General features: G+C 46.8%; 1 long non-coding RNA gene across 4 annotated transcripts in view; it reads right to left on the bottom strand.

Annotated features, from left to right (window-relative positions):
* Positions 1 to 1,077: 1,077 nt before the first annotated feature.
* Positions 1,078 to 26,649, bottom strand: part of LOC146871327 (uncharacterized) — a 230,566-nt gene continuing 204,994 nt past the window's right edge. For all 4 annotated transcript variants that reach the window (XR_014980987.1, XR_014980988.1, XR_014980989.1 and 1 more), the window contains one exon: positions 1,078 to 1,321. This is a non-coding gene — a long non-coding RNA (uncharacterized LOC146871327). The remainder of the gene's footprint in view (positions 1,322 to 26,649) is intronic.

Below are 26,649 nucleotides of genomic sequence, written 5' to 3'. Positions count from 1 at the left end.
AAACAAAAGGAGGCCTGATGCCCCCTTAACTTCGGCCTTTATCTTCAGCCCAGCTGGAGGTGAAAAACAAGCATTTCCAATGCAAGGAGTCTCGCTTTTGCGAGCGTTTAAGCGATTGGCATTGTAAATGACAATGCCTTTATGTGTTTTAAACCAAGCACATATATAAAAGGCATTGTTTTGTTTAATGCTAATAGCTCAAACTCTCGGAAACGCAAGAGTATTTTAATGTTGGCCACACCTGTTTATTTAGACGCTGCTTACAGTGAGCAGCGTCTACACAACGGGGTACGGACAATATTAAAGTGAAAGCGCATATGGTGCGCTTTCACACAAAGTAAAAATACATTATTTAAGAAAAGTTGCACGCAGCCGCTGAAGTGAAAGTGGCCTCCGCTATTAATTAAATAAATAAGCGTGGCAGATAATATGAAAGCGACCGCCAGTAAAGTATTTAATTAAATAAGCACGCCCGCTAAACTGAAAGGGCACCGGGCCGCATATTAAATAAGTGATTAAGTGCGGGCGCTATAATTAAAGCGAACCGCGTAGTAATTTAAATAATTACAGTAGTAGGCGTGCTGTTATGTAGTGTGTGGAATAGGGGGAAGAGCATTAAGGAAAATCGTGCTCACCAACTTCTAAAGCAAGGATTGCCACAACCCCAGTAAAAGGTCCAGTCCTTATGGGCGGTAAATAAAGGAGACAAGGCGGGACTAACAAGCCTCATAATGAATCGGAAGCCAGCATTCACGAAGGACAATGGCACAAGCCAATAAAAAATATGGGCAGAGTGGGCGGGGCTTCTAGTGCATACCCTAATACTGCATGCCTTGCAGAGCGAGCAAACAGGTAGAAAGGTGCCTTCAAGGGATTTGTTTGGTAAATAATTTGTATAATTTCGATTCTTAATTAAAGGTAGGGCAGTTATATACCTACAAATTTATTAATTATCACTTTTTCAATACTTAAATCAGCTTAGTTTGTCAGAATCAGGACTGAATAAGGTGTGAATGAATCACATATTAACCTGAATACAATAAATTCAATAAACCAAAAGGAGGAGAAACAAGCGGGTGTATATATAAAAATTGAATTTATATTTCTAGTTCAAAAAAGGGTACTTCAAATTACAACAATTAAATACAGTGAAAGGAAATATTTCAATATTTGATGCCTTCACTCTCAAATTGATCCAACACTTTTACACAACAATATATAGCCATTTCTCTGGAAAAACAGTGTGATTGTCGACGTTTCGGTCTTTAGGTTTTCTTTACCAAGACCATCCTCAGGACAATTTTATTTACAAGGTTGACCCCTAATAAAATAAAAGAACATTGTCTTAATTAACGAAAAATCAACACCCTAAATAACGATACTTTTCCTCCAAAAAGTATAAGTCGTTTCCTTAGTGATATTTTTAATCATGCATCTAGGATATTACTCTAGACTTGTAGTCACAATTATTTCGCATTCCTATTGAAAAACATACTTGTTTTACATAAATGAATAAACAAAGCAATGATCCAGAACGAGTCATAATAAATAATGAAAAGCGTCAGCCTAATACTATAAACCATTTAAACTCATTTATCAGTTGTGCTTTTTGATCATTGTTGTCAGACATATAAAATGTAGGTTAGTCTGCCTCTAGGCTCGACCTAAAAAGCCCTGCAGGGTCTCTTCAACCTGAGACAGCGTCGAGAAGAGCGCTGGGGTACCCTCATTATCTATCCCTCGACTGGGTCCTAACCTGCAAGAGAAATGAACGTAAGCTACGGCCGGCACAACCTGAAACCGGCCCCTGCCCGCCCGGAGACCAATCTGCGCCGTCAGACCCGCCACTACTTACTCTCACAGAAGCTGGGAATTGAAAGCAGACAACATACAGGCACTGCTGAACGTGTCCCAGTGTCTTAAACCAGGAGACCGGGACACATTCAGCATATTTCTATGGGGCCCAACTTCTTGGAAGTGGGGGGGGGGGGGGGGGGGAAGAGACGGCGTCCACCCTGTGAAAATAGTGGGTGGACGCCGTGTACTTGCCTGTACCCCCGACTTGTGCCCTGGTGAAAAATATAAGTAGCAGTGGACAAAACGGGCCTTATGCCTAGGTCGCCAGGAAAGTTTCGTATTTGTTTTCATTGTGGTATTTTTTGATGTGCACACCTTTTTATTCACATCCTCCTGATTGCACGTGACCCTGCAGGTGTTTAGTAGCTATTTTCATTACATCCCATAATGCCTTGCTGCTGTTTGTGTTATCTGAGAAAAAGTAACCTGTGTCTGAGCCAGTACGAGTGAAGCTGGAAGATGCCTGGGAAGAAGGGCATTTAGTGCAGACTAGTAGACAGTAAACTTTTCAGGGAAAACATTATTTGCTTATAAACTCAAGTGCGAAGCGATTTTGAAGCAGCATGTAAAAACATCCACAGAACATGTACGCCATACGAACATCACAAATAAAATAAGCATTGGTAAATGCATTATGTTTCGTCTATGTGATTAATAATAAGCTGTTTTTTGTTGTAAGTTGCAGCTTGCTGAGTAGTTGTACAATATAAGTTGCAGAAAGTCTGCTAAAGTGTAATGACATATTTATATACAAAAAGGCAATATATTGTGCTGTTACTAGTGGTATAGTGCTAGTAAGTAATAGCAAAAGTTTGAAAAATGAAAAATGGAAATAGAATTTATTGAAGTAATAGCAATATTATCAGTTAAGAGGAGTTCTGAAAGCTTTTCGGCCCAGTGCTACTGCACGTGCTGCACCATTCAAGTCATGACCCTGTTGTCTGCAAGGTACCTGCACTTGTGGTTGCCTGTTTAGGAATAAAATATAGCTATATCAGGTGTTTAGTAGGGTGCCTAGAGCTTTTGGTCTCAGTGCCACTGCACCTGCTGCACTATTGAAATCATGCCCCTAGTGCTTGCCAGATAACTGCACTTGTGACTGCCTGTTTAGTAGTAAAATATAGCAATATTTGGTGTTTAGTGGAGCTCATCCGACTTTGCTGTGCTGTCTGTCACTTTGGTGGCCACTTCACCCCACATCTTTCTGAAATCATCCTTCTGCATATCTCACACCATCTTTCATCTTCAGCATAGACTTCTGCGCATGCCTACTTTCATCTTCTCCACTTCACCACTCCCTACACATGTAAACACTATATTTTGTTTTCCTTTGGCACTGTCAGTATATTGACAACTCTGTACCTTCTTCACACACTTCCTTAGAGAATCTCTATTGTAGTTGACACAGCCTGTGTGATCTGCTGAGAGGCCAATGATTGAATGAGCATGTACTCTGAACACCTTTAGGACCCACAGGTCACTGTGAGAAACTCGCACATCCTTCAACCTCTACTCCATAGTTCACTCATGTCCAGTCGCGGACACCCACAACCTGACCTCACCCAGACACTTGGAGGTGACTCAGTTCAAAGTATGCACTGTACAAAAGTAATGTCACAATAAAACAAGCTACAGAAACACTTTTGAAAAAAGTAGATTCTCTTAGAAAATGAAAGATGAAGTAAAATGTGAGATGTAAATAGGGACCTCACTGTTGAGAAATCAGTCAGGTTGTTTGCTTGTTAAGGACATTACTATATGGCCATGTAGAGACCAGTTTCATACTTCGTTTTTAACAACTGCCTTAAGCTGTTTGCCATTAATATAGTGGACTGCAGTTTTTTTTTTTAATGGTGTGACTGCTAATATTTTTTTTTAAATAAAAAAGTCTGAGACTAGTTTATGGGTCAAGTGCATTACAGTCAGAACAACTAGATAATTCAAGTCACTAGACCCCTGGTTTGGCAACATTTTAAAGAATTATTGAGGCCTGCAGGAACAAGGGGGCAGCTCACACCTGTGAGGGCCGGGACTCCAACCTCCTTGATTTCTGCCCATCTTTATTACACTAGTCATGAATATTAGTGTCCAAGAGCTGTAACAGGACTTTTGCTGGCAGGTGAGGTAAGCAAAATAGAGTGCTTTTAAATGCATTGTGTGTGCATGACTGCAGGTGAGAGTGTGTTTGTGCCACAGAGAGCTGGATGTGTGTGAGCATGGGCATGTGTGAGTGTATCTTTCTGTGGATGAAAGTGAGTGACAGGTAGAGAATGAGTGGCAGTAAGTGAGATTCAGGAGTCAGAGAATGTGAGGGTGAGTGAGAATAAGAGTGAGAGTAAGTGAATGCAAAGGGGTGAAAGTAAGGGAATATGAGTGAAGGGGTGTGCAAATAGATGAGTCGGAGTCAGAATAAGTGAGAATGAATAAAAGTAAGACTGAGTGCGAATGTGCGATGAGTAAGTGCAACTAAACATAGATGTAAAAGCGAGTGAGTGACTGAGAATGAATGACAGCAGGTGAGTGTGGTTGAGTAATCTCAGCATGAGTATGTGATGCTATGCAAGTCTGCGGCTGCTCCTTCTATACAATTCTTGGCCTTTTAATTCACCCATGGCAAAATGCTGGTGCTGGCCAACTAAAGGTAGCTCTTAACAGGCATCTGTGACCAAATACTGGCACTGGAGCACTAGATGGAATTCTTGCAATATCAGGGAAAACATGGCAAAATGCTGCTGCATGCACTTTGGAGGTTATTCTTGGCATAGGGCACCCGTCTAAAAATGCTGTGGCTGGCAAACTGTAGAAAATACTTGGCATAAGGGGCACCTGTAGAAGAATGATGCCTGGGGTTGGCACTCTGGAGGTAACTCTTGGCATAAGGGAGGACAACTGTGACATATGGGTGGGGAGGAAACCATGACAAGATGCTGGCTTTGATATACCAGAGGTAATTTTAGGAATTGGGGTCACACGTGGCATATGGATGGCACTAATGCCAAAATGCGGGCATGTAATATTGTATGAAATGTTTGACTTTAGGAGAAACTCAAGACACATGGGGGACACCAATGACAAAATGCTGGCCCTGGTACAAAGGAGGACATTTTTTGACATATAACCTTCCACCCCTCCACCACCACTTTCAAGGCTCACTAGTCACTACTCCAAAATCAGAAGATCGTTTCTGCAGCTTCCACAGGACATCACACTTTGGGATTTGTAAAATTAAAAAATAATCAGCAGTGAAATACAAATTCTTCTGATTAAATAATGGACTAAAACATATTTTTAAACCAGTTCTTGCCTTGCTTAATTATTGTGAATACACGAAAAATATCTTGTTTGTATAAATAAAAAAAACTGTGCTTCACACAAGTGACAGTGCCTTACAGATATTCCTAAATCAAAATGTATTAACAATAAGGAATAATTTAATTCAATAACATCGTTCATATTTAAAATAAATGATCTGTATCAATTAATATATGTGGATATGACTACTATGGTTTTAAATCCTTTTTTTCCTTATGATTTTCAATCCATTTCTCATTGAAGTATACACTAGATGAGCTAATCATAGCAGTTTGTGTACAGATACTTTAGGTTAAACACGCAAAAGGTGATGGAAGCAATACTTGCAATTTGTCTACCACTGGCAATCGCTCAAGTTAGCATCTCAACATATTGTTCTTTTGGTCACCATGCCATTTCAGTTTGGACCCTGCCATTTGCAGATCAGCCTCGACCCTGCTACAATAGGAACAGTCCAGCCCGGTCAGGCCAGGTCCTCCCCGACCTCGAATACAAGCAAAAGAATGATGGGTTGGAATGCTACCCGAGTGATAGTCATTGGTTAGACTTGTTGCAAGCATCCTCACACCACTTTTGGGGTGTTTGATATACAATTTATGTTCCAGTGCTATTCTGCGTTTTGTAGTACTATATTCTCTTCAGATAAACACATAATTATTCATATAATACAAAGTAAAAATAAAGTAATGCTCCATTTGCCTAACATGTCAGCAAAAAGTTTTTTTTATCTTTACTATTGTCTGAGAAAAAAAGTGAAACATAAATCGTGGGAAGACTGTAAGACATTGATGGTGGGAGGATCTTCGCTACGCTTTTCCTTGCAATCAATAACCATGATTGCAAGGAAAAGCGTAGAGAAGATACTCCCACCATCTCATGGCATGTGGAGAGTCACTCTAACTTCCTCTGGCTTACAACAGGCTGTGGAGAGCATATTGAGACAGCTGACTGTGGCTACAACATATTCATTGAAAATAAGGATATTGGACCAAATAGTTTGTTACGGGACACCAACTTCACCCAGCGTAAATATTCCACAACTTATCTGCGAGATTTTTCTCCTTAGAATTGCTTTGATTTTCGACCTAAGCAGTCTTGGATCTTCACATGAAACAGCTTGTCCTGATAATTCTCATAGATTTATCTCAGAAGAGACAGAAACGTCAGTGCTCTAACCCATTTTCCTTTCAGTCCCTGTTAATATTAAATCTGGGAGATTTAGTTCCTATGTCTAGGACCGTCTCCAAACTGCATGCTATTGGAAATGGGCTCTTGTGCATTGATAACTAGTAAAATTGAATTGTCAAGGATCTCTTTTCCATTCTCTTATCAATGCTGTTGAAGTATCTTTTCATTCTGAACCCCTAAAGAAACCACCTTTCAATGAGTGAAATATAATGATTTAGGGGATACACCCGTATCCTTTGATTGATTTCTCCTTTTTAAATAATATAGGCTATTGTGCTCTGAATTGGTTTCTTGATGCCCTGATTAGACATCTAGTAAGTAATCAGAGATCTTGACATAGATATGTTTTCAAATATATCCCTTGTAGGCATTATAACCTGAGACACTAACATCTGGCATGGGTATTGAGGAGAAGCCCCTATGCGTATGTGTTACAATCACTATGTGTGGTAAGTACATGGACCCATTAGGTGTACTTAAAAGACCCCTCACACACCAACCTAGTTGGTGTCATGCTTCATCATTGGGGTCCCAACCGGGTGGCTGAGTGCCCCCCGGTTGTGCTACGATGCCTGGTTACAGCGGAGCTGGTGTGGTGCAGATATGTGATGTGACGTGAATGGATTATGTTAAAAATATCTCTGAGAATCTTTGCCTTTAATATTAGCGGCTCAAGGATATGGTTAAAAGATAAGTGACGTAACTAACAGGAGATTATTACCGTTAGTTGACTATGTGTTGAGGTCTACATGTTTCAGCCCATTAAAAACGTGTGATAGGGCTCTCTTCAGGTCCAGGCGAGTGAGAATAGTGAGTGGCAAAGGTAAAAAAATGCCACGTCAAACCAGTGAGATACCTACACACGCACTAAGGTGTGTGGTGTAAGTGTCGGCGTACTTACTGACACTTGTCAAAAAAACCTGTTGGGGGAGAAAGAGGACAAGACACAGATTATTTCAACATAAAAACAATCTTAAAAGGTGCTGTAGTCATTGTCTTGGTGACTACCGCAGTGATTGTTATGCTAAAATGTGGAGCATGCTGGTAGCGACGTGCAATGACTCGTGGCATGCTGCACCTGCAAAAGAGTGGTCGATGGCTTCCTGTGCAGCCTTGGTGAGTTTAAGCGCGCATACGCCTAGGCAGATGGTGGCCGCATTGAAGTGTGCGGTCAAGTGGCTTTATGCTTAAACGTGCTAGGTTATTGGGGCCTGGGCCATTTGGCCTTTATAGGTAAAGGTGGCGCCTGCACAGCCAGTGATGGCTACACCTATATTTAGGACTGGGGCGCTGTGTGACGAGTGGTGGCCACATGAGGAGTTTAACATGTGGTCCGGGGCGCGCTATGCAAAGAGGATATGGTCACACGTGAAGTGCATACATGCAGTCATGTGAGTGTGCTGTTAAACACAATGTAGATTGTTAAATGCGTGATGTTAGCGGTCATAATTACACTATATTTTGATAGTTGGCAGCTTATCAAGGTTCGTGGGGAGGGGTGCTCTTCCGATGTCCCAATCTGAAAATAAAGGGCGAGAATTGCGGCATTATGAGCATGGAAATCCATGTGTGCTCTTATGTCTATGTGGGCAGGGGCGCGCGCTACCTTACTTGGTCTCGGTGAGTGTCCAGATTCAAACCTGCATGAATCCCCCGTAGTCCCGGCTGGTACAGGATGCTGCGAGGGATTGAGATTTTAAATGAAATGGCATGGTCCGGTACGTGCCGTGTAGCAGGATTGGTGGGGACGTGTCAGAGTGGCATTGACACAGCACCCGTTCAGCGCACACATGCGCGTTACGAGCCGATGAAGTTCTATGTGACCCCAACTGTGGGCTTGAGCTCGGCGGCCAATTGGACTGGTGCCGTTGAAGTAAGCTGTGGTTACAGCGGGGATACGAAAATGCCCATTGGCCCAGCTTGGGCTTTGTGGAATACAGGCAAGGTTCCAAACGGATTGTGGCAGTATTCGAAACGAATAAAGATTACGGTTTACAGCGGATTGCGATGTATGGTACATGTCAGAGTGGCAGTGACACAGCGCCCATTCAGTACGCATACGCGCTACATGCCGATGAAGTTCACTGCGAGCCAAACTGTGGGCTTGAGCTCGGCGGCCATATTGGAGTGGAGTAGTTAAAGTAAGCTGGGGATACGAAAAACGCCCATTGGCCCAGGTGACCTCTGTGGTCAGATGTAACCAGGAGTATTGCCTGTGTCGACATTATGGCCTACGGAGACTGTTCCATGGTATATTGTCATTGAGGCCTGTCTTCTGGCTGGATAAGCAATAAATCTATCTTTGTTCTTTTTCTAGTAGATTGTGTTGTATGTTTGGCAGGTTCGGGTCCAGTGCCTCAATGACGACCCAGCGCATGTCATTTGTCGTGTGACCTGGTTCCAGGAAGTGGTTGGTCATTTTTGTGGTGTTTTTTGCATCTTATGGAGCTGCGGTGTTCGCAGATTCTGGTCTTGACCTTTCTGTTAGTCATCCCAATGTAGGTGAGGTTGCAGGGGCACATGATGCGATACACAACATGTGCCATGTTGCAGTTGGTGTGTTGTCGTAGTTGCCAGGTCTTGCCTGGTTCCAGATTGAGATTATTGGTGGTTTCAGTGATGTGGCACACACTGCAATTGCCACAGGGGAAGTGGCTGACGACTTTGGGAAGCCCCCATGCATTTAGGACTGTGTTCACAGGCTTCAGCTGTGGTGCCGGTCGTGTAGGTACTAAGGCATCTTTGATGGACCTTGCTTTTTTGTGAGATAAAAGTGGAGGGTCCCAGTTTAGATTGCCTGTCTTGAGAATTTTCCAATTTTTTTTAATGATTTGAGAGACCTTTTCTGACGGATACATCTGCCAGTGGATTCCTCACCTTGTGAAATATCCCCTGCGCCAGCAACATTCGTAAACTTTTGTAGCTCTCCACGCCGACGAGGACGAAGTCACAGAAGCACGGCTCCGCTCGCGGCTCCGCTGACGTCAGTGGATCCATAAGAGGACCTCGTCGGCGTGATGACATCAGTTCCCTTTTTTGTGCGCCGTCGACTAACGGTTTTCTGGGACTTTCCGTAGCTTTGGCTGGTTAATTTGTTTCTCTGCTGGTGTTTCTCTTTCTTCTTGCCTTGCCTTGCCTTTAAAGATGTCGACAAAGAAGTCCTGATTCAAGCCGTGCAGGGAGTGCGGTAAGCACATGTCCATCACGGATCCGCACAAGGACTGTGTCTGGTGCCTGTCGTCGGATCATGACGTCGAGGAATGCTCTTGCTGTCGAAAGATGAGTACTAAGGCCTAAAAAGAAAGAGAAGCCAAGTTGTTTATTGCAAGGATGAAAAAAGAGAAGAGGAGAGGACGAAGACGATCCAGATCGAGGTCTGCGTCGAGGCATGCTTCCATGTCCAAGAAGCATAAAAAGAAGAAGAGGCATGGTTCTCGACACCGTTCGGATAAAGATGCAGCTCCGAGATAGACTTCGCCTACTTGACGTCGTAAGGACTTTGTGTCTCCCTCTCCTGTCTCAATTCCTGCTTCTCCTGTTTGCCTGACCTCGCCTGCGGCTTCACCGGAGCACTCTCCAGCTCCATCTCCGACGCTGGCACATTCTCCGGCTCCAGTTGAAGAAGCTCCGGCTCCTGATGAGTCTTAAACTCCGCTGGTTCCACCGTCGGCGCCGAATGGCCAGAGTCAGGTTATGCCTCAGTCTGAGCCATATCCTCCCTTTCCAGGCCCGGGACAAGATCCATCGCATTATTTGAATGCGATGTATGGAGTCTACACTAGAGCGATGTACCCCTCTGGAGCACCTTCGGGTCCCATGGGTCCAATGGCTTTTAATTTGGGGGTTCCTCAAGTCTACGCTCAGGCTCCATTTATGCCTTTTTTCCCCAGCGACGCAGTCTTGGCATTTCCCGGCGCCGAGGACATAGACGCCATTTCCATCTTCACCGGCTCCAGCTCGACCTTGTTTGACTCCGGCTGCTCCTCCGGATCCATGTTCGGCTCCGGCGCCATCGGAGTCGGTTGTGGCGCCGCCAACGCCGGTCCTGAGGATTAGGTCCAGGCGAGAAACTCAAAGAGTCCTGGAAGAGCGAAGGTACCAGGTTGAGGAGATGGAAGAGGGTGAGCTAATGGAGTCTGATGACTTGTTTGAAGAGTTGAAGCAGGCCAGTGGCCTGGATTTATCGCCAGAGTGGGAGATTACTCCTCCAGCCGATACTCCCTCTAAAGATTGAGCTCCCTACCACACGGTTATTAGAAAAGCAGCGGCGCTTTTTGATCTACAGCTGCCAACTGCTGAATTCAAGCCTAACATCCTCACTAAGGTTTTACATTTTCCCTCCACTGTGAGAGCCCTTACTACCATGTAATGAGGCCATCACTGAACCAGTCATGGAGGTATGACGAAAGCCCTTTTCAGCTCCTGTGGTCTCTAAAACTGTGGCTAGAAGGTACAGGGCGGCTCCAGGTGATCCAGACTTTCCTACTTCTCATCCTTCTCCGCAAAGTTTGGTGTTCAGGCTGCTTGCTCTAAGAGGTCTTCAGGTGCCTTTCCTCAGGTCCCTAGTGACAGGGATGCTAAAAAAAACTCGACCAATCAGCCAATAAGGTCTTCTCAGCCAGTATGGCCTTAAAGCCGACAAATGCCACCTGTCTCTTGGGCCGTTATATCCATGCTCTCATGGATTCCGCTAAACAACTGGCCCCTAAGTTATCAGAGGAGGACAGGCAGAACTTTAATGAGGTGTTGTCAGACACTCAGGCAGCTGCGCGTAAGGTTATCCAGAGTGGCCTGGACTGTCGCCAGAATTACGGGCTCCTCTGTTGCCACAAGGAGTGCGTGACTGAAATCATCTGAGTTCTCCCCTGATGTGCAGGCAACGCTTCTGGACCTGCCTTTTGACGGTTCTGGGCTTTTTGGTAAAAAGGCTGATGATGCATTAGAGAAATTTAAGAAAAGCGAAGTCACGACCAAATCTCTGGGTCTGCAGACACAACCTAGGGTTTCTTTTAGGAGATACAGAGGCTTTGGAAGGTCGTCCTTTCGAACCTACAGGCATCGCCAGCAGCAACAGAACACCCTGTATAAGAGCTACAGGAGCAGAATCAGAGGTCGTGCTGTAGAGCAGTTCTCCTCCTCCTCTTCCTCTATCCCTCCCACCACTGCAAAGCAGCCCTAGATCCACCATTCTGGATCATGTTGGTCCTATGGGGGCCGGCTTACCCATTTTCTAAAAGATTGGGAATCGGTCACTTCAGACCTCTGGGTTCTAGATTTTGTAGAAAATGGGTACACCCTTCCCTTTCGGGAATTCCCTCCGAATTACCCTCCTTGTCAAGGTACTTGCTCGGAGGACCACCTTCTTCTCCTGCAGGAGGAAGTCCTACGTTATTAAAAAAAAAAAAAAAGAAGTGCGATAGAGGTGGTTCCGGAGCAGGAGAGGGGTCAGAGATGCTACTCCCGGTATTTCCGAAAAAGGATGGCAGGCTACGTCCAATTCTGGACCTCAGGATCTTGAACCTTTTTCTGAGGCAAGAGAAGTTCAAGATGCTCACCCTTGCGCAGGTTCTTCAAGCGCTGCAACAGGAGGACAGGATGGTGTCGATCGACTTGCAGGATGCGTATTTCCACATCCCCATCCTTAAGTCGCACAAGAAGTATCTACGTTTTACGGTAGGGTCACAACATTATCAGTTTGCGGTCCATCCGTTTGGTCTTACTACTGCACCTTGAGTCTTCACCAAGGTGATGGCAGTGGTGGCAGCCCATCTCAGAAGGTCGGGGATTCCAGTTTTTCCCTATCTGGACGACTGGCTGATCAAAGCGGAGTCGCCAGAGAAGGGGCTTCATCATCTGCAAGTTACAACCCAGCTGTTGTACAAATTGGGTTTCTCGATAAACATGCCCAAATCTCACCTGGTGCCCTCTCAGCGCAACCTGTTCATAGGGGCGATACTGGACACTACTGTGTGTCGAGCATTCCCTCCTCCTCAAAGCATTCGCAACATACACAGTTTTACAATGGAGCGGTCGTTCCAGTCCTGAAGGTCCTTCGTCTGCTCGGTCTGTTTGCTTTCTGAATTCTGTTGGTCAACCATTCACGCTGGCACATGAGGGCGCTCCAGTGGTTCCTCCGCAGGCAGTGGTATCAGCACAACGGAGATCTCAGGGAGTGTGAGGATCTCCAGAGAAGCTGCAGCGGATGTCTTGGTGGAGCGTGGAGGGCAATCTGTCTCAAGGAAAGCCCATCCATCTACCTCCATCGGTGGCCACAGTGATAACGGATGCATCCACTTTAGGGTGGGGTGCGCATCTCGGGGATCTGGAGATCAAGGGTCTTTGGTCTCCAGAGGAAAGGTTGCTTCACATCAACCTTTTGGAGTTGCGGGCGATATGTTTGGCACTCAAGGCCTTCCTCCCTTCCCTTCGCGGTCAGTCGGTTCAAGTCCTGACAGACAACACTACCGCGATGTGGTATGTCAACAAGCAGGGAGGAGTGGGGTTGCATTGTCTCTGCGTCTCTGGTCCTGGGCTCAGGATCATCAGAAATGGCAAATCATCTGGCTGGAGTTCTGAACGTGCGTGCAGACAATCAGTCGGCAATTCTCTGCCGACCACGAGTGGAGGCTCCATCCGGAGGTGGTTCGTCACGTCTTTCGGACATGGGTAACTCCTCGGGTGGACCTGTTTGCCACTCACGAGAACGCTCACTGCCTGTCATTCTGCAGTCTCCAGTATCCGATGCAGGGAGCTTTGGGGGACGCGTTACAGTTGAGATGGGACTCGCAATTCCTTTACGCGTTTCCTCCCATACCCTGGATTCCTCGGGTTCTGAGGAAGATTCGCCAAGACCGGGCCCAAGTCATATTGATCGCCCAAGAAGGGTGTGGTATTCAGATCTTCTCCACCTCTCCTCATGCCCTCCGCTTAGTCTCCCTCTGAGGGCAGACCTCCTCTCACAGTCGGAGGGGCAGGTTCTACACCCCCACCTCCAGAGTTTACACCTTCATGCCTGGAGATTGAACCGGGCAACCCGAATTCTTTTTCTCTCCAGCCTGATGTGGTAGATGTAATATTGTCTGCCAGACATCATTCCACTAAATCTATCTATTCTTATAGGTGGTCTAAATTTGTTCTCTGGTGCGGAGAGAAGTCTATTGACCCTTTGAGGGCTCGTTTATTCAACATCCTTCAGTTTGCTCTTGCTCAGCATGGCTTTGCTGTAGCTACTGAAAAGGGATATTTATCGGCTTTGTCGGCTTTCCTTTGCTTGCCAGATCATCAGTCTTTGTTTAAGTGACCTATTGTATTAAGATTCCTTAACGGACTTACCAATAAGTTTCCGCCTACTCCTTTTATTGTGCCTCAATGGGACTTAAATCTTGTCTTAACTTACCGGATGGGTTCTCCTTTCGAGCCTTTGCACAAGTGTCCCTTAAGGCTGTGGTCTTTTAAAACGGTCTTTCGCATTGCCATTACCTCGGCAAGGAGGGTAAGTGAGCTTCAAGCTCCGAGTTCAAAACCCCCGTTCTTGACCATTCATGCTGAAAGAATGGTACTCCGGACCAGGGCTGCTTTTCTGCCTAAGGTGGTAACCCATTTCCATCTGGGGCAGTCTATTACCCTTCCTACCTTCTATCCTCCCCCCTCACCCTTCCAAGGAGGAGGAGCAGCGGCTTCATCGCTTGGACCCTAAGAGGGCAGTGAGCTTTTACCTCGAAAGGACTATCGAGTGGACGACCAGCTCTTCATGGGCTTTGTTGGCTGCAGGAAAGGCAGAGCGGTGCACAAGCGCACCCTTTCCAGATGGATTATCTTGTGCATCAAGATTTGTTACTCTTTGGCCGGTAAGGAACCTCCAGAGGGTACAAGAGCTCATTCTACCAGGGCAAAGTCTTCTACATCTGCCTTATCTAGAGGTGTGCCTGTGGAGGACATTTGTAGAGCGGCAACTTGGGCCTCCCGCCACACTTTTGCGAAGCATTACTTCTTGGACTCCGAGGTGAGGAGAGACTGACACTTGGCTTGTTCCGTCCTTCAGGACTTTCTGGTATAGAAGGGTGGACACCCTCCTCCGGGAGTGGGACTGCTGTGGGAATCTTTTCTCAAGGTGAGGAATCCACTGATGTATCCATCAGAAGAACAAGTTACTTACCTTTGGTAACGCTTTTTCTGGTGGATACAGTATCTGCCTGTGGATTCCTCACTGACCCACCCGCCTCCCCGTTGTCCACCCTTGTATACTTACAATAGTGATGATGCTTCAAAATTCATTTCTTACTGTCAAAGGAAGAATGCTATTTCTTTTGCCTTCCTGTATTATCTTCACACTGTGTTTTGTGTATTATGTACTGTGTATACATATATATTGCGGTTAGTCCGTCCGTGTGCCTCGAAGGCACCGAAAAAAGGGAGGAACTGATGTCATCACGCCAACGAGGTCCTCTTATGGATCCAGTGACGTCAGCGGAGCCGCGAGCGGAGCCGTGCTTCTGCGACGTCGTCCTCGTCGGCGTGGAGCGCTACAAAAGTTTCCGAATGTTGCTGGCGCAGGGGATATTTTACAAGGTGAGGAATTCACAGGCAGATACTGTATGCACCAGAAAAAGCGTTACCGAAGGTAAGTAACTTGTTCGTTAGAGGCGCTGTTGAAGGTAGTTACACATGTCAACAGTGTTAGGGTGGGTTCACGTGTCTGTATCTCAATGAGCCCTTCGCGGTTTTGATTCTGTGCTCGTTTCTTGGCTTTCTCTGGGATGTGTTTAGGATATCCATGCTTCAGTAGCTTTTTGCTTAGATCCTTTGCTTGGTCTTTGTAGTCTCCCACATCGCTGCAGTTTCTACGGAGCCAGAAGTACTGTCCGCAAGGGCAAGGGAGATTATCGCAGTGACCTGGGGTGGAAACTGGCGAAATGTAGGAGTGAGTTGCGGGCCGTGGGTTTGAAGTGGGTTTTACTCTTCAGATACCCTCCGTCAGCTTCAATGCCCAGATCTAGGAATGTGGTCTTGTTATGGTCAAAGCTACGCGTGAATTTAAGATTTGGGTCGCAAGTGTTCAGCCATTGGCAGAATGTTGTGAGTGACTCGGTTTCTCCTTCCCAGATGAGTAGGATGTCATCTATGTAGCGTTTATAGAACCTTATTTTTGAGATCCGTGACATGTTGTGGAATAGATGTTTGGTCTCAAAATTGTATACGTAGAGGCCGGCCACACTGGGGGCGAAAACGCTCCCCATTGAGGTACCGTACTTATGTAGATAGAGTTGGCCCTCAAACTCAAAGAAGTTTTCTTTCAGTGCCAGCGTGGCACATTCCACCTCAACACATAGTCAACTAATGGTAATAATCTCCTGATAGTTGCATCACATATATATCTTAACCATATCCTGAGCAGCCAATATTACAGTCTAAAGGCAAGGATTCTCAGAGATATTTTTAACATAATCAATTCACGTCACATCACATATCTGCACCACACCAGCTCTGCTGTAACCAGGCGTCGTAGCACAACAGGGGGGAGGGGGGGGGGCACTCGGCCATCCAGTTGGGACCCCAATGATGAAGCATGACACCATATAGGTTGGTGTGTGAGGGGTCTTTTAAGTACACCTAATGGGTCCATGTACTTACCACACATAGTGATTGTAACACATACACATAGTGGGTTCGTCCACATTAAGTCTAGCATTACATTGGGGAGCAGGATGTACCCCCTCTTTCCCTCGCTCTCAAAGTATTTTTTTTAAATAAAATATGTCATTGAATTTAACCATGACCAAATAAGATCCACTTGTTTCATATTCACAGCGTATATGAAAAGGTACTTGTCTCTTAATGTACAGTATATTTGACCTTTGTCTCGCATGCATGAACATAAAAACCATTTGACCTTTCAACATTCATAGCATATAGCAGCATAGCAAAACATGAATATATAATTTTGATACACCCGTTGTGCACTGACCTGCGAGATAAATTCTGCCCATGGGGGTTCACATACGTTCCCTCTAAATGCGTTCCATTTACCCCATATTCTAGACCACTTCTTGGGGTAACCTCTGTGCAAATATACCGCTCTTTCTGCCACCATTGCGCTGTCCATGTCGTTTCTCCATTGTCGATATGTGGGGGGCAGCTCCGAACCCCAGTTTTATGCTATATTACGTTTAGCAATTGTCATCCCCAGCACTGCCCATTCCTGCATCCTCAAGTTCAGATCCGTAGGTTCCCAGATGTTGAGGAGGCACCTTTTAGGTTCTGGTGGTACCTCCACCTCCCCCACCCACGAGATCACACACACAACTTTTTCCCAGTAGGGTTCAATCAGCGGACATTGCCATACGATGTGATAAAATGTGCCTGGTATTCCACATCGTCATAAGCATAAGGGGTCGGGCGCTCGGCCCAGTGTATGCATCGTAATGCGTGTGTAGTATATGCGATGGAGGATCTTTAGCTGTAATAACTTGAGTTTGGAGGAGATCGCCACCTCTCGTGGAGATGCTAATGCCTCCTGCCAGTCCAAGTCGTCCAAATCCCACATCAGCCTGCTAGTGTTCCCGTAGGGCCGCCGTGGGGTCCGGGTGGTTGTTTATAATTTTACTATAAATTTGGGAGATGGTCTTTGTACTCATGTGATCAGTAAGGCGTCTGTCTTCTAATGGTGAGGCCTCTGGTAGCTGCATGCCTAGTGGTATATTGCTCATCAGTGCGTGTCTTATCTGCGTGTAACTGAACATTTTGGTTGTCGCCATGTCATACTTTTCTTGAAGTTGGGCAAAGGCAACAACCTCCCCCCCCACCCCCCCCCCCCCCTTACCCAGAGGTCTCCAATTTTAGAGATACCAATGAGGTCCCACTATTTAAATCCTTTAGTGTTGTGTAGTTTACCTAGCCTCTGGGTTGCCCAAAGTGGTGTAGCCTGCATTTATCTACCGTCCCATCCCAGTGCCCACTGCACGGTGTGCCATATTTTGATCGTATGCGTAGTCGGGCCCGTGAGGGTGTTCTTCCTTGTGTTAGTGTATAGGGCTCTCAGAATGCGGCCAGTCGGAAGGACATATCTATCCATTCGAAAAGCAGGCTCTTCCTGCGATGCATGTAGCCAATGGTTTATAATCATAAGTTGTGAGGCCCAATAATACATTTTTATGTTCGGTAAAGCGATCCCCCATCATACCAGCTCAGAGTTAGTTTGCGCTTCGCTATGTGCGCTGGCTTCCCATCCCACAGTAAAGTAGTGACTTCCGCGTCAATCACTTTGAAATACGCACAGGGAACCAGGAATGGGGTATTTTGTAGGGCATATAGGAGCCTAGGCAACGCCATCATTCTAAAGAGGGCAGCTCTACCCAGCAACGTTAGTGGTAAGGACCTCCAGTGTTTCATGTCGCTGGAGAACTTTGCTAGAGGTTTCATGAGGTTTTCCTCAATGAAATGCGTTGGTTGGGGCGTGATGAATATCCCTAGATATTTGAATCCCCTAGTTGCAACCTGCAGCTTACAGCCCGGCGGTAGCCTCGGAGTGGGGCCGTATAAGACGTATAGTAATGACTTCGCCGAATTTAAAGTGTACCCGGAAACCTTCCCGTATGCGGTACAGATGTCCAGTAAGCTAATTATTGAGCGTGCCGGGAACGTCATGTATAGCAGTACATCATGCGCATAGAGCGAGATACGGTCTTAACATCCCATTTCCCACCTCATCCCACAGATCTGATCTTGTTTTATCCTTGCCGCTAGTGGCTATAATACTAGCGCAAAGAGGAGCAGCGATTGGGGGTAGCCATGCCTCGTACCCCTGCCCAGTGAAAAGTCTCGAGATGCGCCCGTTCACCACCACCTGCGCCAGGGGTTTAGTATACAACAGTTGAACCCATGCACAGAACTTGGGGACAAAACCCATCTGCTGAAGGACCGCGAATAAAAATGGCCATTCGACAAGGTCAAGCGCCATACGTGCGTCTAAGGAGAGGATCGCCGCATCTTCTTGTATGGTAGGTATGCGGGCCATTACTCACATTCAGACATCTTAAACTGAGGGCTGTGTTAGGGCCCGGCATAAAGCCCGATTGGTCCGGGTGTATAAGAGTAGTAAGGTGCGGTTGCAGACGGAGTGCTAGTGTGTTTGCCAATATTTTAGCTTCCGCATTAAGAATATCGGACGATACGACATGAAATCCTGCGGTGGTTTACGTATTGCTACAATAGTGGCTAAATGTTGATCTCTCTGCAGTATCCCTTGGTCTAGACTATCATTGTACATATTAAGCAGATGGGGCATGATAGATGTAGCCGCCTTTTTGTAAAAATCTACTGGCATTCCGTTAGGCCCCATCGCTTTCCCTGTGTGGAGTGCACCCAACGCCAATTCGTCCGACGTCAGAGCAGTCTCCAAGTCTTGCATCACTGTGTGCGATAATGTAGGTAAGCGAATGTCATGGAGAAAGGCCAAGTTTACGTCTATGGTAGCCGTGACTGTGGGTGTGTAAACTTTCTCATAGTGGGCCGCAAGCGTGTTAGCTATTTGTTGTGGGTCTGCAGTAATAGTGCTTTCTGCCAAATCTAGTTGGGACACCCAGCGGTTGGCCCTCTCCAGTCTTTCTAGCCAAGCGAGCAGCCTACCCGTCTTGTCCCCCAGTTCGTATATCGTGTGCTGCGTTGTAGTGTTTCGAGCTTTGGCTGCCTCCCAAGCGTATGCCCTATATTCCTGGTGTGCTAGAGTTAGGTCATGAATCGTGGCTGCAGTAGCGTTGGTAGTGTGTGCAATTTCTGCCCGGAACACTCCCTGCTCCAGGGCGTCTAGGTGTCGCTGCTCCCGCTTATGTCTGGTGATTAACGAGATAGCATGTCCACGGATCACTGGTTTGTAAGCCTCCCATAGGGTGGTGGGGGATGCCACCGAATGCACGTTTTCAGTAAAATATTGCTCTGTGGCCTTTAAGAGACCCATCCCAATCATGGGAATCTTGAGATTCCCGGGGTAGAGAGGAAAGATTCGTCTCTGCCCTGGGATATGTGATTTGAACCGGTGAGTGGTCCAAGATGCCCCTAGACAAATGGAATATCTCAAAGTGTCTCCCCGGGGTAGTCGCGAGTGTTAAAATATAATCTATCCTCGAGGGACTATTAAGAGCTGCCGTGTGGGTATCTGGCGCGCCAGACAGACTAGTCCCAATGCATCTTAAATATAGGATTAGTGCTGGTGAGGTTTCTGGGGGGTGTACGATCTATGGTAGCGTCCATCGTGGCATTGAAGTCGCCCACCCACAATCAGTTCTCCCGGCGGGAGGTTTAACAAAACTTTTCACAAGGCATGAAAGGTCGTTTGGTGCAGAGTGGGTGGAATATATACCCACTGACGTACTGCTGCAAAACAGCCCTGGTCGTCAGTCCATGATCCTTTGCCAATCAGAGGAAAGCTTTTATGTATCAGTATCCCCACCCCCCGAGAGCCAGAGGTGAATGCAGAGTGGGCCATCATCTTGAATCCCCATCTATCCAAAGCTTTACAGGCTGATCCTACAAAGTGAGACTCTTGAATTGGTGCCACCGCTGCTGGGGCTTTGCGTTTTAGATCTTGGAGTACCAGCCCTCTCTTTATCTTGTTACCCAGTCCATTAACGTTCCAGGATATGATAGGCAAGGGGGGTCCTGATGCATCTGGCGTCAGCGAATGGGTGCCCGTTCCGTTAGGTCGTGTTAGTGTGTGTGCCATGTGCAAGTGCCGTAGTCGACCAGTGCAATGTGTTGCACAGCATGTAAAGCAACATTACATAGTACCATCTAATAGTTTGTGGATCCGAAACAATAAAAACAAACATAACTCTGCAAACTGTGTCCCCCCTCCCTGCCCGCCGGTTTTAGAACTGCCCGCCACCCCAACTAAGCAGAGTGCTTTAACCCCATAACTTGTACCGTGGTAAAGGGGGGGGGGGGGTTGAGTCTTCCGATGATCCCCAAAAGTCTCTCCCTGGAATGTACATACTCCCACGGCAACTATTATATAGCCCTCATACCTGTAAGGAGCGCCCGCCCATGCCTCAGTGTCCTGGTTGAGTCAAGCCCCGACATTAAGTTCCTGCAGTATGAAACTGGTCTTTTCGGTAGCCCTGGATGGCGATATCGGTCCCCTTCTGTCAGGCACCGACGTCAGGGATTGTAGCCTCGACTGTGGGTTTGTTCATCAAAGAATAATTAGTCTCCTGGTTCTCTGCGCTCTCCGGTCTTGGTTAATTGTGATTCAGTCACTCGGTGTTGCTGATGTTTCCCTAACGACCTGGATCCTGTAGCTGGGCGCCTTCCCTCCAGCCACTCCTGAGCCTCTTCTGGTGTCGCGAAAAACCAGGTCTTCCCCCCCGCCTCCACTCTGTTTTGCCGGGAAAAGCATAGAGTATTTGAGTTCTCTGGCGTGCATCTCTTTCTTCACTTCTAGGAAGTTGCGTCTGTTTGGTAACCACTGCCGTGTAGTCCGGGTAGAGTGTGACAGCACTGTTGTCAATCCGGAACGGGGGCTATTCTTGCCAAGTGCAGAATTGAGTCATGATCCCGAAAATTGAATATACGTGCCAAAATTGGTCTGGGGGGCCCCTGGGCGCAGCCTGCCACCTGGTACGTGGTGCGCCCTCTCTACAGAGAAGAAACTGGGCAAGCCCCGTGGTTGCAATGGATTCTTAATTAGCTCCTCCACAAAGAGGTCTAGGGCTGGTCCAACTGCATTTTCCGGTACACCAACGAGTCGCACGTTATTGCGTCGTGAGCGGCCTTCCTAGTCGTACAGTTTAGCCATGATCATCTTATCTTCTTCCAGGTTTTTCACTTGTCGTTGCAGGGTAGCAGTGGCCGTGGAAAGCACAGCCACTGTGGTTTCGACCTCTACCAGTCGTCATTTTTGAGAAGTCCGCCCGTATTAGGGAGATATCTGTGGAAATCATGCCAATGGAGGTTTGGACTGTTTGCGGGGCGGCTATTACATCCTTCAGTGTGACCTCATCCTATTTATCCACCATAGGGACAGCTGCCCGAACAGCGTCTGTCTGTGAGGACTGCGCCGGTTCTTCATTATATGCGTATTTGTCCAGTCTGGCAGTTGGCTGACCACTTGGGCCTCTGCCCCCCCATCTTCTCCCACTGACCAGGAGCACCACCATAGTCACGGTTTGCGGGCAGTAGTCGCCGCTGCCTGCCATGCGATCGTCATCCACACGCGGCCTTTCGGGTTTTCTGCTGACTCCCCTCAGCGTCTTATTATGGTTGATGGGAGGGTGTGACTATGCTCCTGTCGCAGTGGGATTTCAACAGACCACGTTCCAGAGCCGTCCCCGAGTCTCTCTGTACAGGCCTCACCGCACCCCCAAAGGTATGCTGGGGGGGGGGGGGGGGGGGGGGGGGGGGGAAATCACATGCGGGTTTGATCTGGACCTTTGGCGATTTTTGCACCTTTTCAGGTAGGGGACCTCTTAGCACAATGTGTAATTACTGGCAGTAGCAGTCTTCAGTGTTATATGAACAACTCAGGCTGCCCATCCTTCCGCCTCCTCTCAATACACTCCCAGACGTTGTCCAGCATTCACTCAGGGGCCCTGGTGCAATGGGTTATCAATCTCCTCGCCCCCCGGGTCCTCTTTCAGCACAGACTCTGCTTCTTTGTGCCGCACCTTGCCCGATTGTCTGTCCCTTGGGGTTTCTTCTCCAGGATTCAATCGGGTCCCGTACTCACTGTTTCAGAGGTCCCAGGAGCAATTGGAGATTCGTCACACGGCTCCCTTTCTACGTCCTTGTCAGAGCCGGAGCGGGCGCCCCCGTGCACAGTCGCGCACCTCCGCTAGCTGTATCTCCGGTAGGGCCGTTTTTCCTCACCATCGGCCCCACGTTGTGTTTTGGCCGTCCCGCACTGCCCCCTCGCGGGCCCAAAAAGTACGTGAGGTCCCAGTCTCAGCATGGCACCTGGGCCGCGATCGCTCCGTCCTTCAAAAGGCTTCCTCCATCGCACCTCCCGAGCAGCCCAATTTATTCCACAGGCATATCGGATCCCAAACTGGTCGGTGACGGCCGTGCAGTATCAGGATTAGTAGACAGATTTATGGGGAGAGACTGTCATGCCCCGCGGTTAAGCCCCTACCGGCAGTGAGTATTTAAAGGGCGAAGGGCGTGTAAACGCTGCTTCGCGTTCTAGCATTGAGCCCCATTTCCGTCCCGAGTGTTCTTGCCTGACTTCCTGTTGCTGTAGTTCCGGTTTCCTGTTGCGAGTCGCGGACGATTCCCGGCTCCTGTGGTCGTTACGTTGTGGATCCTGGTGGAGTGTGGCGCTGGCGGTGTTCTTTCTCTCTCTCCAGGAGATATTGCGAGGGTTACACCCGCTCCCTCTGGTTGTGGTACCAGTCAAGTAAGGTCTGCTGGGTGCTTAGTTGTGCGGGGGGTTACTGTCTCGCGTCGCTCCTTACATGGGAGTAAGAAGGGGATAGGCGGAGCGTGAACTCCCTTGCCAGCGCTTCCTGTCTTGGTGTCTTCAGACCAACGCCACATTTCTTAGAGAGTACAAACTGAAGCCTTATCAGGCGTGTGTGTAGTTGTGTTATTGCCTGCTGTTAAGGTAACTCCAAGGTTGTGCATATTTGGAGTCTTTTCCTTTGTGTCTGTACCACGCCCCCAGTATCATTTACTTCCCTTCACGTGCACCCAGTATATATCATTTGGCTTTATATCCATCCCCTACGTCCTCCTGAGCTTATATCAGGAATCCGGTGGTGATTACTGCGAGGGCCATTGAGCAGGGGGTTAGGTTTCCCATACTTCTCCATAAAAAGCACAGTACTTGTCCTTCCTAATCCTCTTCTATGAAACAGTGGCATAATCTACCTCCTGAGTTTACGATCTCTGTATACCTACTCTCCGCAGCTGCCCGCAAAGGAACTACTTACCTAGAATAACACCTGCATGTTCCCGCAGACTAATACCTAAGCAGCTGACGAAACTCCTGGTAGGTGTTGGGGAAGTAAAGATAAGAAAGAGCATAGGTGGCGGTACAGAGATATTCCTCTAACCATATTTGTATTACAGCTGGGAGGCCCTCTTATTCTTCCTGCCAAGATCCATCCCGCTCCTGCTGTTCCTCCTGCCAGAATCACCCATCAAGACCTACCGGTTCCCCCCACCTATCCTTGTTTTGTTTCCCTGTTTTCCCCAGTGGGTTCTCCGCACTCTAGAGTTTGATAGAGTCGGAGGAACACGGGAGACGACTGTGGACTTTCTTCACGACTCCAGACGCTCCTGCAGAACATCCGCGATCCTTACAGAGACTCCCGTGGGCTCGGAGCTCTGTTAGGCTGCGGCCATTTTGCTCGGCTACTAGCCACGCCCCCTGTTTTTCCAGTATTGAGGAGAAGCTTCATTGCCAAAGTTCCTACTGTGCTTCAAATACGAGACACTGTTCACGTGCCAACTTCTCTCCATCAACCTCAACTGGTTACATTCCCTAATTTTGTTGGTCACATTACTGTTGAAAGCCACATACATTGCTGTGGAAAGGTGTGTGTGTGTGTCTGTGTGTGTGTGTGTGTGTGTGTGTGTGTGTGTGTGTGTGTGTGTGTGTGTGTGTGTGTGTGTGTGTGTGTGTGTGTGTGTGTGTGTGTGTGTGTGTGTGTGTGTGTGTGTGTGTGTGTGTGTGTGTGTGTGTGTGTGTGTGTGTGTGTGTGTGTGTGTGTGGAAAATGCACATTTCTCCTAAGGAGATCAACGTTGTCGAATGAAACATCGCTGTTGATGGAAATTACATTCAAAGCTTTAACAGTGTGCCATTAGACATCATAAGATAAGGCACTGTGGCACAATTTCTACTTTGAGGTTTGAGGGTGAAGTATGTTTTCAAGACCCTTAACAGCGTCAAGATTAGGAATAGTAATCACCAGGACCAGCTCTCAAGAGAAATGCCAAGCGGGAAAAGGGATTCCAGATAGGACCAAAGTCTCCCTTGGCTTGTCAAATCAATCGGACCTCCAATGAGAATGCCCAGTAAATGATGGGGCAATTGTTCTCCTGTACCATCCGCTACATTCCCTTAAGATTTGCCCTCATTGATGAAATATTTACATTATGTTGCTGTCAGAGGGCCTGTTCAGAAAACATTCCCCACCTTAATTATCGTCCAAACTTTGTTGCACTGTGCACCTTTTATGCTTATGGATTATTGGCACTGGATTTCCTTGATCCAGCTATGGACATCTTTTTCATAGAAGAAAATACTAAAGTCAAGAGATTGAAGATGGTAAGAAAAAAGCTCTACGGCACATTCACAACCAACAAGAAGCTAGCAAGTGGGTTATCTCCCTTAGGGGGTAGTATGATAAATTAATTTGGGGGCTGAAAGAAAAATTTGAAGGTGGTCGCCTCATTGAGAACAAACTAGCCTTTCTGCGAGTAATCGTAGGTCTGTTGGTTTTAACCAGGTAGTGAGTAGAGCAGCACTCATCTGACCCATGCATGATAGTCATGGACTGTCAATGCGCTGATCACACAGGCAGAAGCTCACAGGTTGGGACCAGATGTGAATGAAAAAATAAAGAACCTGCCTTTAAATGAAAGAACAGTGTTAAAATCACATCCAAATGGGGATATCCATTATAAGAAAGTGAAGGTTTATATCTGAAAGTCACAAGACCATGAAAAGAGAGAAATCATAGGGGATAATGAAATTGCTACCTAACTAGCCTCTCACTGATATGTTCCATACCAGTAGTTGCAATGGTGGAAAGCAATATGGTCGCATTCGGATTCAGGACACCCGACTGCTTATTTGAAGACATGTAGTTAAGCAGCAGATAAAGTTACCTTCCAATGTTTCATATTAAAAGCCTACTCTACGTCTTATTGTGACCATGAAGCTAAAAGACCAGCAGATAATTATGTTAACACGCAGGAGCTGGCTTGTGCTTGGTATCCCTACACATTTTTTTTTGTTTTTTGGGGGGGAGGGGGTGGAGGGATGGGAGGCAGAATGTTTTGTTTATTGATTTTAAGTTCAGGAACGTGCACAGGTAATCCCCTGTGATTCACAGCAAAATCATTTTGTAACATACATTTGATGGGATAGTAAACAATGAAAGTATCAATAAGATTGTCTTTAAAGTAATACAGACCGGAAACAAAGCTCTGGTAGTAGTTCTGCCTGTAGCCTAGACTTGGTATGTTTATTTTTAAACCCATGTGCTCTGTACACTGATTCTTACTCTGTGGAATAAGAGTCCATCCCTCCTAACCATTTTGTGGGAGCTATCCTCCACTGCCAGTGCTTAGCGATGTCCTTCTTAGCTTCTAGTAGCTCCATACATACTAGCGTTCTCTTCCCATGTGGACTTCCCCAATAATCCATTATACCCAAGAGCATCAGTTTCATCTCAAGCACCCTCCATACCACTTCCACCAAGAATTTTTCTGAAATCACCAAATAATCAATAAAGCCACTCTATAAGTGTTCCTACAAAGTAATAAAAAGGCTGCAGGGATGACAAAAGATTTTGGAAGGTCTATGTGCAGCAAATGCTTTTCATTGACTTGCAAAGGTACCAAGATTTATTTTGTGGGCCATCTAGTCTCTAACCCTTCCACCAGAAGCACCTTCGTGTAGTATACACTACAGCCATTGCCAACTAGAGACCCCCATTTCTAACAGGTAAGTAACTTGTTTTATTCTCATCATGACATGCATCATGGACAAAGTACTGACACTGGCAAACTAGAGGTAATTCTTTTGTCCTCATACATACGCCAGAAAGTGATTGCTCTAGATGGGAACTATCCAGGCCCTCCACACCGGCCATCTCTTTTCCTGCCCTCGGGGCCTATGTGCAGCCGCTGGATTCCCCCCAGAGAAGGGCTGTCTCCTTATCCATTTCCGTTTCCCACTGGGAATCACGTTGGTGCTAGGAAAGGATGGACCACAAACCCCTGGCTTAATCATTGGACCCATCAATCTTTCTTTAACCAGGCCAGAAGTGGAGACCAAAGCGTCTCCGTACTCCTTTGATCACACGCAATGTGTGACTGGCTAATCCACATAATATTTCTCAATCAGCAAATTTAGGAGGGATCTCAGACTTCCATTGTCTACAGATTTCTCTCCTGGCAAGGACAATCACATAAAACACAAGTTGTGCAGCAATATTTGTATTATATCCTGGTAAAATACCATAAAAGATCAATCTGGGACAACAGGTGATTGGTACACCTAAGAGCTCTTCCAGAAAACGGCAAACGGACCCCCAGTAACCGGAGATCTTAGGACAATCCAAAAACATAT

The sequence above is a fragment of the Triturus cristatus genome, chromosome 1_1 (genome assembly GCF_964204655.1).
Source record: "Triturus cristatus chromosome 1_1, aTriCri1.1, whole genome shotgun sequence".
Taxonomy (NCBI): Eukaryota; Metazoa; Chordata; class Amphibia; order Caudata; family Salamandridae; genus Triturus; species Triturus cristatus.
Note: the sequence above shows the minus strand (reverse complement) of the source record. Positions and strands in the feature narration are given on the sequence as shown.